This window comes from Nycticebus coucang, chromosome X (genome assembly GCF_027406575.1).
Source record: "Nycticebus coucang isolate mNycCou1 chromosome X, mNycCou1.pri, whole genome shotgun sequence".
Lineage (NCBI taxonomy): Eukaryota > Metazoa > Chordata > Mammalia > Primates > Lorisidae > Nycticebus > Nycticebus coucang.
Genome location: NC_069804.1, coordinates 124,501,231 through 124,516,197, shown reverse-complemented (window position 1 = coordinate 124,516,197; position 14,967 = coordinate 124,501,231). Strand labels below are relative to the sequence as shown.

Genomic DNA, 14,967 nt, shown 5'->3' with positions numbered 1-14,967 from the left:
GAGTCCAGGCCGCCCATAAGCCTAGACTCCAGGCGGCCCAGAGACTCGTCGGCTGCTGCTCATGGCTATCCCAGGCAACAGGCGCTTCCGGCGCACATGATGACGTCACAATGCACCCGGTTTCAGGAAGCCTTTGGTTTTGAGGCAGAGTCTCACTGTGTCCTCCTGGCTAGAGTGCGTGGCGTCACAGCTCACAACAACCTCAAACTCTTGGGTTTCACCGATTCTCCTGCCTCAGCCTCTCAAGTAGCTGGGACTCCAGGCCCCCGCCACAACGCTCAGCTATTTTTTGGTTGTAGTTGTCATTGCTGTTTGGCAGGCCTGGGCTTGATTCCAACTCGCCAGCTCTGCTGTATGTGGCTGGAGTCTTAGCTGCTGAGCTACAGGCGCTGAGGCAGTACTTGTAGTTTTTAAAATCATTATTGAGGAATGAGAATTTGCCCCCCAAATTAAACCTGTTTAGCATCATTAGTCTCACAGCTGCCATGTTGTTCACCATACAAAGGCCCCTGTTGAGGAGAAATGAAATGCAGCTGATATCCCACCCATGTTCTGTTCATCATGGTCTGAGGCTGTATTGCAAGAGTGTCTTTTTCTAAATCACACAAAGGTGCTTTATGGATTAGCAGCAGCTCTCTTAGGGAAACAAGCTTGGAGTTACTTGGTATAATTGGTACTCATGAAAACATCTAGCTCAGCTAGATGATTTTTTTAAAGTCTTGGAGAGGCTGGGTGCAGAGGCTCATGCCTGTAATCCTTGCACTCTGGGAGGCCGAGGTGGGTAGATTGCCTGAGCTCAGGAATTTGAGACCAGCCTGAGCAAAAGCAAGACCCCCATCTCTAAAGATAGCCAGATGTTGAGGTGGGCACCTGTAGCCCCTGCTCCTTGGGAGGCTGAAGCAAGAGGATCACTTGAGCTCAAGAGTTTAAGTTTGCTAGGCCTGGCACAGTGGCTCACACCTGTAATCTCAGCACTCTGGGAGGCCAAGGTGGGTAGATTGTTTGAGTTCAGGAGTTCCAGACCAATGCAAGTAAGAGCAAGACCTTTCTCTACTAAAAAGAGAAAAACGAACTGGGCATAGTGGCGGGGGCCTGCAGTCTAAGTTACTCAGGAAGCCGAGGCAAGAGGATTGTTTGAGCCCAGGAATTTGAGGTTGCTATGAGCTGTGATGCCAAGGGACTCGAGGGTGACAAAGTGAGACTCTGTCTCAAAATAAAAAAGGGAAGGACAGGGCGTGTGGCTCAAAGGGGTAAGGCGCTGGCTCCACATGTCGGAGGTGGTGGCTTCAAACCCAACCTCGACCAGAAACTGCCAAAAAAAAAAACCAAAACAAAACCTGGAGAGAGAAGATTGTTGCACCTTCCATTAGTAGAGTATTTGCTTCTTCTCTGGCTAATTACGGGGGGGTGGGGGATGGGGGGTGGGGGGTGGCGGAAATAATGAAAGTAAAGTATTTGAAAGTTAGTGTTGTATGAATTATATGAGTTGTCTGAGCCCGTATTCTGTGTCAACCTCTGTCCCAGGCCTCCTATCTCTTCAGAACAGGCTGGAAAACCTCCAATCCTCAGCATATTTTTGTCACACCTAGTGCCATTCCCCTGGCCCAGACACTTCATCATAGCTTATGGTACATAGCTTATCTATTGAGTTTGAAAATTGTCTCAGATTACTTGTGTGTGTGTGTGTTTATTCAGACATGGTTCCTTTATTTTGCATTTTAAAATTCACAAAAACCTTTACAGTATCTGTGTTCCCCTTGTTGATCAGCAAGGCTTTATGGTAAGAGAATGAAGTAGTCATTGAAGTAGTTAGGACTAACTGCTTCACTGTACCCAGGGCAACATAGTGAGACTCTATCTCAAAGTAATAAACAAATAAATAAATAAAGTTACTTTAACAGGTGGCATTTTGAGGATTATAGTTTTCTCTTTTATATATCAATTTTAAGTGTGGCTTTGTGAATATGCTAGATGATGCATTCCAGGGATATTGCTTTAACTCATGCCTTGTTTTAGGGTGGAGTCCCTTCCACATGTTAGTTTCCTGGAGAAGGGTTGTAAACAATAGGTTACCAACTGGGGTCAGTAGGTAGATAGAATGTAAGTGAGTCTCCAAAGTCTTGCACTTACGGAGCAAGAGTAAGGCCAAGATCAGGAACCCTGTCAACCAAAGGAAATGCAAAATCCAAATATTAAATATTTAATCCACGATGAGGGCTTGACAAGGAAGCAAGGTAAGGCAGGGGCAACCTGAATAGCACCTCAGCAGAACGCGATGTGTTAGTTTTGAGACACTTCCCTAGACAAATCACACCATGCAAAGATTATTTATGTTCCTTGGGTCTGTTCTCTAATGACTGATTCTAAGAGGCATGAAAGTCACTACATCATACTTTGGGAGGCTGGAGGTCCCTTGTCAGATCATTCTGCCACATAATAGATTTCATTTTCTTTGCTTCCTTAAGTCTCCTTTCTTCCTTACTTTATCTTTGCATATATGAGATCCCTTCTATTCTGTTAAAGGAGAAGGATGCCTTTCTCTTCATCAAATCTGAGAAATAAATTCCAGCCTTATTTATTCTTTCTAATTTCTTTTTCACCTTGATTGAATCAGATACTACCCACTTAAAAGGCATGATCATTCTGGATTAGTGGAAATTTCAACTTTTACAGAATAGAAATCCCACCAAGGAGAGAATCATAGGTAACAGATTGTAAAGGGTTGGCAGTACTTCCTTTAAATTCGAATATGAATATCAGCCTCTCCTACCTTACAGCAACATATGATTATGTATGGGAGCTCCTCGCGTGCACAAAATGGATGTGCAAGAGCTGAGCCAGTTGTCCGGGATTCTTTCTTCTTTCAAATTTGTCTTGCAATATTTGAAATGTTAATATATGTCATTCTTTTTATCAGAAATGATTTAGTACATTGACATCTTTCCTATGGCTTCTTTTCCATTTTGAATTAAAATACATATTTTTCAAAATGAATCAATATCTTCATTAATATTTATATCAGCCCAATATTTTTGTGTGTGTAGGAAAGAAAAATCCTCTGAAGATTTGGAACAGCTCATCCTTCAAAGTGTAGGTCAGAAAATTGGGCTAATTGAATGCTTATCCATAGGACTGTAATTTTTTCCCAATGTCTATAACATTTTATAAATAAATGGAAATACAAATTTCATTTCTGAAAGAAAAGTTGATGCATAATTTATAACAGGTATGAATTCCTAAAGTGTTATATAAACTCAAGAAATGAATACTCAGTTTTTTCAATTATTTAAAAATTATGTAAAATGTAAGTGCTGGGTTCATAGCTAATTTCTGTATTTTCTTTTATTCTTATTGTAAACCATTAAATTGTAATGCTTCAGTACTCCAGGGAAACTATCTGTGTAAACATTAACATCTACAAACTTAAAGCCAATATCTTAAATCTCAGTACAGGGTATTCTTTTCTGTGATCACTAAGATAGGTCATTTTCATTACTGCCCTGAAGGCTTAATAAAATTCCCATGCAATGACTGTTGGTTTGCAATATTGGACAACTCAATTTTTATTGCAAAACACTTCTTTTTATTTTGTAACACTACTCAACGCATTTATAGATCATTTAAGGGGATTTAATTTTATTAGTAATGAGTTTTCAAGGTTTATTCAGATTTTGGCAATGTTTTTTGGAATAAGAAAACATGAAACTGAACAAAATATAGTTATGATTCAGTGTGAAGACTGTCATTTTTGTGTGGCACTCTTCTCCATATTTGCTTCAGACAGCTGTTCCTTTATCGTTGGTTGAGTCCTGGTATAGTGACTAGAAAGCTAAGTGATAAATATTCACGATTCATGATGTTTTCAAGTAATTGCAAATAAAAAATCGTTGCATTGAGAATCAATTTTAATTCCTTCTCGTTTCCCCCCCCCTTTACGTTGTGGGGTCATAAGTCTTTTAAAATCTTTAAAAGTTGTTATTGTACTTGTTCCAGGATCTTTTAGGAAAGGCACAAAAAATGGAATCATTCCCTCACCCCCCCCCCTTGAGACAGAATTTCACTTAGTTCCACAGGCTTGGGTGCCATGGCCTCAACCTAGCTCATGGCAATCTCAAACTCCTGGGCTCAAGAGATCCTCTTGCCTCAGCCTCCCGAGTATCTGGGACTACAGGCACTGGCCACACTTGAGGCTAATTTTTCTATTTTTAAAGGTGGGGTCTCAAACTCCTGAGCTCAAGGGATCTGCTGCCTTTGCCTCTCAGAGTGCTAGGATTGCAGGCGTGAGCCACCAGTGCTGCCTGGTCTTATTTCCCCTTCTCTAAAATCAAATGTAAATTTGATCAGATATGAAAACTTTAACATGCAAATTTGTGAAACATTCCACAGATATTCTGCTGCCACTCTTCATCCCACATTTGCTTACATATTCTAGTCCCACCAGATATTACATCATTACCCAAATATGCCTGTACACCTATATAATCTAGCTTAGGGAAGTGGAATGGAGTACATGCACGTTTAGTAGAGAGTTAGAACTTGGTTTAAATCTTTTTCTCTGTCTCTTACTTCTTGTGTGACTTTGGAGAAGTCTCTTTGTCTCAGTTCTTGGTATCCCCATGTGAAAATTTCAATAATTAGCACTTTGACATAGTGCTAGGTTTACAGCATGGGCCCAATAAATTGTTATTGAATTGAGGATCAGATAACATATAAAACACATAATACAGTGCCTGCCACAGCATGCCAGTAAATAGTAACACTTATCGCGTATCCTTGTCTGTCTCTGAGGCCTGCTTCCATGTTCCTTTTTAGTCTAGCAGATCCCTAACCATCCTTTAATCCCCACATCAATAGCATTTCTTGGGAAATGTCCCCAGCTCTTCCAGGCAGATGCCTCTATATCTGCATTTTCAAAACATCGTCCCCCCACTTGTTGTGCCCCTCAAGGAAAGAGAGCTTTTCTTTCTCTTCCCATTAGGAAGGTCACACAGGTGAAGCCAAGTGTAACAACATAGAGCTGAGAGTCCCATAACTTCTTCTACCCAGCTCTTATAACATTGGATTGCCACTGACACTGTTGATATGTCTATCTCCCCAACTAGACTGTAATAAACTCATTAAGGGCAATGACCCTATCTTACTGGTTCTTGTACCTATAATTTCTAACAAGTCCTAGGCATATAATAAAACAAACATTTGATGAATAATGAAGAAGAAACTGAGTTGTCTGCTAGAATTTTTACTAAACATAAGATTTGTCTATACTTTATAATTCACAACTCTGTCTTTTCTTCCCCACTGACCATGAAATCTTTAAAGAAAAGCCTTTTTTTGAGACAGAATATCACTTTGTTGCCTTGGTATGGTGCTATGGTGTCATAGCTCACAGCAACTTAAAACTCTGAGGTTGAAGAAATTCTCTTCTCTCAGTGTCCTGGGCAGCTGGAACTACAAGCACCCGCCACTAGCCTATTTTTTCTATTTTTAGTAGACACGGGTCTCACTCTTGCTCAGGCTGATCTTGAACTCCTGAGCTCGAGTAATCCACCTACCTAGGCCTCCCAGAGTGCTAGGAGTATAGGTGTGAACCACCTGCTCGGACCCAAGAAAAGCCTTCTCGCTGTGCATCCGCAGCACCTGACACAGTGCCTGGCTCAATAAATGTCTGTTGAACTAATGTAGGCAAAAATCTGCCCTTAGGGCTCTTTCACTCATTCTCTTTACTGTTTATTAATATCTCACTATTATTTGCATAACCCTCTCCCCCTCACTTCACAGAATCCTTACAATATCTGCTTTTCTCTGTATGCTCTTAGTCTCTGCTTTCTTTTTGCTAAGGTCCAAAGAATAGGTTTGAATAAGATAAACTCATCTCTGCTAGAGTGTTCTTAGCTAACTCCTTGCTCTTCCTCCAATCAGTGCCTCAATTCAGCTACAATGTAGATTGTCCATTGTTCATTCAGTATGAAATTTTGATTTTGAATGAAAAGTTTAGTTTGTTGTTATTATTTTTGAGACAGAGTCTCAAGGTGTCATCCTGAGTAGAGTGCCATGACATTGTTGTAGCTCATAGAAACCTCCAACTCCTGGGCTCAAGTGATCCTTTTGCCTCAGTTTTTCTATTTTTAGTAGAAATGGGATCTCACTCTTCCTCAGGCTGGTCTCGAACTCATGAGCTCAAGCAATTCAACTGCTTCAGCGTGAGCCACCGTGCCTTGCCAAAAGTTTAGTTTATTATATTGCAAACAAGAAGCAGTGCCATTAATCAAAGTGTGCATGCCTAAACTGTCAACACGGTTCTGCCATCTTCTTTTTTGTTGTTTTTTGAGGCAGAGTCTCACTGTGTTACCCTTGGTAGGGTGCCGTGGCCTCACAGCTTACAGCAACCTCAAACTCTTGGGCTTAAGTGATTCTCTTGCCTCAGCCTCCCAAGTAGCTGGGACTACAGGTGGCTGCCACAACACCCAGCTATTTTTTTGTTGTGGTTGTCATTATTGTTGTAGCTGGCACCAGGCCGGGTTCGAACCCACCAGCCTTGGTATATGTGGCCAAAGCCCTACCCACTGAGCTATGGGCGCCGGCCCAGTTCTGCCATCTTAAAGGTAGCTTGTTTACGCTAGCAGCAAAGAAGCCTGGAGGGCAGGTGGCAACGAATTCGGAAAGGCATTTTCCACAGCTTCCTGAGAGTTGAGTATTTTTCCTTGCAATAAGTGGTCCAAAGCCTGGAGGAAGTGGTCATCAGTTGGTGCAAGGTCTGGTGAATATGGTGGATGACAGAGCATTTCCAAGTCCAGTTTCTGTATTTTGAACAGCATTGTTTGTGTGACATGTGATAGAACGTTGACTTGCAAGAAGATTGGCCTGGCCGGGCATAGTGGCTCACGCCTGTAATCCCAACACTTGGAAGGCAGAGGCAAGTGGATTGCCTGAGCTCACAGGTTTGAGACCAGCCTGATCCAGAGTGAGACCTCGTTTCTAAAAAAAAAACAAGTTAGCTGGGCACTGTGGCAGGAGCCTGTAGTCCCAGCTACTTGGGAGGCTGAGGCAAGAGAATCGTTTTAAGCCCAGGAGTTTGAGGTTGCTGTGAGCTCTGACACCACAGCACTCTACCAAGGGTGACAAAGTGAGACTCTGCCTTAAAAAAAGAAAAAAGACTGGCCTGCCTCTATTGACCAATTTTAGATGCTTAATCACAGACATCCTCATCATTTAATTCATTTGGTTGCAGTAGACGTTCACTGTAATGGATTGACCAGGTTTCATGAAGCTGTAGTGGATAATACCAATGCTAGACCACCAGATACCATTAGGTTTTTTTGAGGAATATTTTGTTCTGGACTGTGTATGTTTTTGGCACATTGTCTTTATCCAACCATTGTGACAAACGCTTGCGATTGTTATTACGAATCAATTTTTCATCAATACAGGGTAGAAATGATTTACTTTTATGTCATGACAGCAAGGAAAGGCCAGCTTCAAAACAATTTCTCTTTTGATATTCCTTTAATTAATGTGGAACACATCTATCCAGCTTCTTTACCTTGCTGATTCATTATAAATGGTCCAATATTTTTGGAATAGTAACATCAAACCTTGCTGCTAATTCTCATGTAGGTTGAGATGAATTTTCTTCCCCTACAGCTTTCAGTTCATCCTTATCTACCTTAGTCTCAGGTTGCCCACATGGCTCATTTTCAAGATTATAATCATCAGAACGGAACTTCTGAAACCATCAAGGTACTATGCAGTCATCAGCCATATCCTTCCCAAACACTTCGTTGATATTTCTGTGTGTGCTGCATTGGTCTCAAAGCAGAACTCATATTGAGAAGTAACACAAATTTTTAACTTATTCATGGTTTCCACAAAAATTACTCTAAAAAACATTTGAAAGATAAGCACAAGCCAAAATGTGTGTTTAAAAGAATGAGGGATGAAGGCCAGGCATGGTGACTCACGCCTGTAATCCTAGAACTCTGGGAGGCTGAGGCAGGTGGAATGCTTGAGCGCACAACTTTGAGACCAGCCTGAAGAAAAGTGAGACCCCATCTCCACTAAAAATAGAAAGAAAAACTGAGGCAAGAGGATCTCTTGAGCCCAAGAGTTGGAGGTTGCTATGAGCTCTGACACCATAGCACTCTACCTGAGGCGACAGCTTGAGAATCTGTCTCAAAAAAAAAGAACGAAAATAAAACAAGAAGTATCAAAGTGAAATGTCAGAGATAGGGCAGATCGCAGATCGCCTGAGCTCGTGAGTTCAAGACCAGCCTGAGCTAGAGCAAGACCCCATCTGTAAGAACAGCCAGGTCTTGTGGCGGGTGCCTGTAGTCCAAGCTACTTGTGAGGTTGAGGCAAGAGAATTGCTTGAGCCCAAGAGTCTGAGCTTCCTGTGAGCTATGAATGTCACCGCACTCTACTGGGGGGCAACAAAATTGAGACTCTGTTTCGAAAAAAAGAAATTTCAGAGATAGCCACTGTCAAGCTTAAGGAAATAGGATATTTCATGCTTAATATACAGTGGCTACCCAGTCGTCAGTTGGCCTGTCCAGCCCTGGGAAAGGTGGGATAAATTATACAGGGTGGACATAAATTTTGTGTGCAATTTAAAATAGTTTAATATAGTAAAATTGCACACAAACTTTATGTCCACCTTGTATATAGGGAAATCTTTCAGTTTTTTTTTTTTTTTTTGTAGAGACAGAGTCTCACTGTACCGCCCTCGGGTAGAGTGCCGTGGCGTCACACGGCTCACAGCAACCTCTAACTCTTGGGCTTACGCGATTCTCTTACCTCAGCCTCCCGAGCAGCTGGGACTGCAGGCGCCCGCCACAACGCCTGGCTATTTTTTTGTTACAGTTTGGCTGGGGCTGAGTTTGAACCCGCCACCCTTGGCATATGGGGCCGGTGCCCTACTCACTGAGCCACAGGCGCCACCCGAAATCTCTGTTTTAAAACTATCCTCTTGGGCGGCGCCTGTGGCTCAGTGGGTAGGGCACCGGCCCCATGTACCGAGGGTGGTGGGTTCAAACCTGACCCGGCCAAAGTGCAACAAAAAAATAGCCAGGCATTGTGGTGGGCGCCTGTAGTCCCAGCTACTTGGGAGGCTGAGAGAAGAGAATCGCCTAAGCCCAGGAGTTGGAGGTTGCTGTGAGTTGTGACGCCACGGCTCTCTACGAAGTGAGACTTCGTCTGTACCAAAAAATAAATAAATAAATAAAAAATAAAACTATCCTCTTAAGTAGACTTACCAAGTCTAATTTCGGGCCCCTTTAAATACGGAAATACTCCAATAATGACCTGCTAGGTAGCTGGGAGAAAATCTTGTCTCTTCTTCCACCCAGATTACCTGAAATGACCCCCACTCTGTTTTTGCTTGCCCAGCAAGCAAGAAGAGATCATTTTCCATGCTGATTTTAATATGAAGAAATTTGATTTCTAGTTGGGTATTCAGCAAGCACATAGCATACTTTGTACTAGAATTATCTCTGTCCCACAATCGATCAAGCATTACTATCAAGCATTAGCAATACAACATGGATATGGATGCCTAAGGTTTTCTTTATATTTTCTCTGGCAAAGTTACCCTTTGGTGAGGTGGCTCTGGTAACTCATTATGTATCGTCTTCCTTTTCAGTCTTTTCTTTTTTATTTTTGGCCAGAGAGGGGGCCTCCTCTGAAACTCCTGGCTTCTGGCTTTAAGCAATCTTCTCTTCCCTTTTCAGTCTTTTGATTATCAAAGCTAATCCCTACCCAACTGTGCAAACTTCAAGTAAGGAATAAGACATATCTCATATGATTCAATTTTAAATTCTTGCAGTAAAGCCTTTTCTATTTTTTAAACACATTCATAAATATGAACAGGGTTAGTTGTGCTGATAAATTGGTGTACCAGTTTGTGCAGGAGAAATGTTTTGGTTTAAGAGTCCTAAATTAGAATGTAGTGAGACTAAGGATTGTTAGTAAAATTTTCCTTTTACTTTATCCTGATACTTGTTTTATCTGTCTTCAGACATCTGTTCCCAGAGTCTGTTGTCTTTTCTCCATATCCCCCTCTTTCAGTGAGGGAGAGAGATAAGCAGTTGTCTTGAGAATATAAGGTCACTGGCATTCCATAAATGGATTCCAGTGCCTGCTACAGAAACAAGTAGCGAATGTCCTCTGTTACTTGCAAACTATAAATTAATTAAGTTGACAACTTTTCCTTTTTTATGTTATGTTTTCATAGGAACTTTTGGAATATCTTTTAATACATTTTCTGATTATAAAAGTAATATATGGTCACTGTAGAGAACTTGTAGCACAGAAATGTACTAAGAGGAGAATAAAAGTCTTAACACCCAGAGATAAACTTGGCATACACATCACTACCTATTTTTTTGTTTGTTTGTTTTGTTTTTGTTTTTTTGTGGTTTTTGGCCGGGGCTGGGTTTGAACCTGCCACCTCCGGCATATGGGACCAGTGCCCTACTCCTTGAGCCACAGGCACCGCCCCACATCACTACCTATTTAGGAGGAAAAAAATCTCAGCCATTCTTCAAGGATATATGCTTTTACTCCTCTCTCTCTGATCTAAATATTTTCCCTTTTTATTTTCACCAATTATACCAAGTAACTCCAAGCTTATTTACCTAGAACAGAGAGCTGCTGCTAGTCCATAAAGTACTTTTGTGTGATTTAGAAAAAGACACTTTTGGAATACAGCCTCAGACCATGATGAACAGAGCATGGGTGTGATATCAGCTGCATTTCATTGATATGTGTTCTATGAACTATATGAGTTGTCTGAGCCCATATTCTGTGCCAACCTCTGCCCCAAGCCTCCTACCTCTTCAAAACAGGCTGTAAAAACTCCAATCCTCAGCATATGATGAACAACATGGCAGCTGTGAGACTAACGATGCTAAACAGGTTTAATTTTGGGGGCAAATTCTCATGCCTCAATAATGATTTTAAAAACCACAAGTACTGGCTCGGCGCCTGTAGCTCAACAGCTAAGGCGCCAGCCACATACGGCAGAGCTGGCGAGTTGGAATCAAGCTCAGGCCTGCCAAACAATGACAACTACAACCAAAAAATAGCTGAGCGTTGTGGCGGGGGCCTGGAGTCCCAGCTACTTGAGAGGCTGAGGCAAGAGAATCGCTAAAACCCAAAAGTTCGAGGTTGTTGTGAGCTATGACGCCACGCACTCTAGCCAGGGCGACCTAGTGAGATTCTGCCTCAAAACAAAACAAAACGCTTCCCGAAACCGGGTGCTTTGTGACGTCATCGTGCGCGCCGGAAGTGCCGGTTGCCTGGGAGAGCCGTGGGCAGCGGCTGGATGAGTCTCTGGGCGGCCTGGTGTCATGGCTTATAGAAGAGATGAAATGTGATCGGAGCAAAGATTTGACTATGAAATCTCTCTTTTCAAGAGAACCAGTCAGTCTTTCCATCAGTCTCAACGTAGAAACTCTAATTGTGTTGATGTCTCCTACCAAGGGCAGCATGAAAGAAAGCCAGAAACATAAGGAGAGAGAGGCCTGTAGGATCTTTGAAAACATCAAGAGATACTTCACCCTGGTTTTATTCAGCAGTTTCGTCATCGAAGGTGTTAGCCAAACCTCATAGGCTAACTGAAAAAGAACTTGGTGAGGCTGCAAGACAGTGGGCTGCTCAAAAGCGACAGAAGTCATATGACGGTAATTTGCCTGAAATTCACGAGTATGAAGCGGGATCCACAGCACCATCGTTCATTTACCAGCCACAAGAACCTGAGGCCAATGCAGCATATGGCATAGAGTTCTATGAAGACGCGCTAACCCGTCGCTCTAAAGCAATAGCATTAAAAGCCAAAGAGATTGAACAGGCTTACCGACAAGACTGTGAAACTTTCTGGAGGGTAGTGAAAATGCTGATTGGAACCTTCATTAGAAAAGTCTACACAGTTTGCTCTGAGGCAGAATTTACATGAAATAGGTGAGCGACCTGTTGAAGAACTCAAGCATTTCATTGCAGAGTGCCATACTTCAACTCAAGAGTTTGGAGATCCTTTTTAGATTTCTTGCTCAGGCAAAAAGATTCTAGATTTTTTTCCTCTCCCTGAATTGCATAAATCCTTAATATATGGACGTTTTGTGATGAAAAGAAAGAACTTTATGATGGCTGACCATACTTCCAGTATCAAAAAACGTTTAAAATAGTCTATTTAAAATATTTTTATTAGCATTTTTTCTACATGTAGAGCGTCTAAATCCATACTCACCTTTCTTTTGCCCCCTAAAATGCTGGTCAATTAATTTTTCAAGCTTTGAAAAAGCAGTCTTGAAGAATAGCTTTCTGTGCCTACTCATGTTCTGTAGTCTTCCAAGTATGTAATCATTTGGTCACGAGTGTAATTTACAGGCTAGAGATCATTCCACTTATATATTAGTAGTCTGTGAGCATTTCATAGTGAATGATACCATTTGAAAATGTGAGGATTCTGCGTTGTGATTTTATTGACTTGTTGCTTGTTTTTTGTAGGCTTTCTAACTTTTAAGTGTTAAAGTACTATCGTCATAAACTGAATGCTTTAGGATCCTACAGAATGTTTGAGAATAAGTCTCATACAATAACAATATAGAGCACTTAAATCTCTGAAATACACCTCAGACTTAAAAGCCTTTTTTTCCAAGATTCAGCATCTTCTATTAATCCTGTACTCCTGCGTCTTTCACTGATGTGGGAGACTCATAAAACTAAAAGAAGGGATAATTTGGATGGAGATTAGGGATATCTTAAAGTTGAGATTTCTGACCAAAAGAGATAAAATGTAAGCTTTTATTTTGTTGTAGGCCTAGTAGTGGGGTGGAGTTGTGTTTTTTTCATAGTCCCATACTCTTCACCACAAGAAAGGCAATTGATAACATGCCCATGATTACACTATGTATAGATTATTTCCTTTTTAATGTCTGTAGTTGAGTGAGTTCTTTGTTCTGCCCTTTAGAGGTCCTTAGCCTTTCAGACGTTTTCTTAAAAGAAACAAAGCAGTAGGTAGTATGTACAACGCAGTGACCCCTTCCCAAGAAGTCCTTGTAAACAGTCCTTCATGAGTGACCCATCCAAATCACGGCTTAGTTGAGAATCTAAGTGGGAAAATTAGGATGTTCCATTTGTTTCCTGATCACTTCAGCAGCCCAGTGGTATTGAGCCAAAATATACAGTTATGTGGCATTACTTAGTGAGGAAACCTTAAAAAATGTTTGTTATTGCTACCCAATTTCATTAACCTCCCATCCTCTTTTTATTTTCTACTCTCTTCCCCCTCACATTCTGATGTTATTTTTAGTGGCCCCCTACGGATAATATCTAAAGCCTAGATATTTTTAGATAGTTTACATATAAAAATTTATATGAAAAATGGAAATAGCAGTATGAATAATTTTAAGAAATCCCATAACAGGTGCCTTAAAGTATGTATTATGCTGTCCACAGATCTAAAAACTAATTGAGGACAACAATTATTTTGTAAAATTTCCTAAATGAGACTACCTTGAATCTTTGTTTTTGCCAGTTACATGTTAACTTACCTAACCTTAAGCCAAACTAAGTCCCACATATCAACTATAGTATTCTTACTTAATGGCAGTGATTTTCGTTATCCACTTTGGATAAACTAAGAAAGTACTGATCTTGTTTTCCCTCTTTCCCCACCAATGATTTTCTTTTCCTCAAATATTCTAGTCCCAGCATTTATTATCTTTATTCAAGATGTCACAAGTTTAAAAATAAAACTTAAACCACCAAAGCCAAAGGAGTTGTTCACTTTGTTGAAATTCATTAAGTTAGATAAGTCTTACTAACAGATGCATTTAAATGTGAGTTCAACAGATAATTTCTTCCTCTCTCTATCCCCCAAATTACATTTAGCATTTAAAGCTGTTCATAGCTTGCCATCAGCATTATTCTGGTGGGCTTGTCAGTGTTTAACTGTTTAGAGTTGTTTTTAAGCTCTTTAAAGTCTAATTTTAAAATAGATAATTCTGGTGTGTGCCAGAATGTGTATTTTACAAAATGTTCTTGAATAAAGAGACTTGTTTGTAAATTATCCATTGTTTTTGAGTATGCCCAATAGATGTGATAAAATTTTAATTGTCTTACCATAAAGCCTTGCTGATCAACAAGGGGAATGCAGAAACTGTAAAGCTTTTTCTGAATTTTAAAATGGAAAATAAAGGAACCATATGTGAATAATAAAAAAAAAAACACAAATACTCTGAGGCCATTTTTAAACTCAATAGGTAAGTGTACCATAAGCTATGATGAAGTGTCTGGGCCAGGGGAATGGCACTAGGTGTGACAAAAATATGCTGAGGGTTGAAGGTTTTCCAGCCTGTTTTAAAGAGGTAAGAGGCCTGAGGCAGAGGTTGGCACAGAATATGGGCTCAGACAACTCATAGAATTCATAGAACACTAAGTTTCAAATACTTTCATTCTTTTTTCCCTCCTGGAATTAGCCAGAGAAGAGGCAAATACTCTACTAATGCAAAGTGCAACTATCTTACCTCTTCAATTTTTTTGTTTTGTTTTGTTTTGGCAGTTTTTGGCTGGGGCTGGGTTTAAACCCACCACCTCTGGGATATGGGGACAGTGCCCTACCTCTTTAAGCCACAGGTGCCGCCCTTTTCTTTTTGAGACAGATTCTCACTTTGTCACCCTCGAGTATCTTGGCATCATAGCTCACAGCAACCTCAAATTCTTGAGCTCAAAGTATCCTCTTGCCTCATCCTCCTGAGTAACTTGGACTGTAGGCCTCTTCCACTATGCCCAGTTCATTTTTCTATTTTTAGTAGAGAAAGGTCATGCTCCTGCTCACGTTGGTCTCAAACTCCTGAGCTCAAGCAATCCACCCACCTGGGCCTCCCAGAGTGCTGGGATTAAAGGTGTGAGCCACTGTGCCAGGCCTAGCAACCTTAAACTCTTGAGCTCAAGCGATCCTCTTGCATCAGCCTC

General features: G+C 41.0%; 2 pseudogenes; one reads left to right on the top strand and one right to left on the bottom strand.

Annotated features, from left to right (window-relative positions):
* Window positions 1–4,928: 4,928 nt before the first annotated feature.
* LOC128578816 (uncharacterized) lies at window positions 4,929–5,027 on the bottom strand (annotated as a pseudogene).
* Window positions 5,028–7,683: 2,656 nt separating this feature from the next.
* Window positions 7,684–12,032, top strand: LOC128577000 (periphilin-1-like; annotated as a pseudogene).
* Window positions 12,033–14,967: the final 2,935 nt, after the last annotated feature.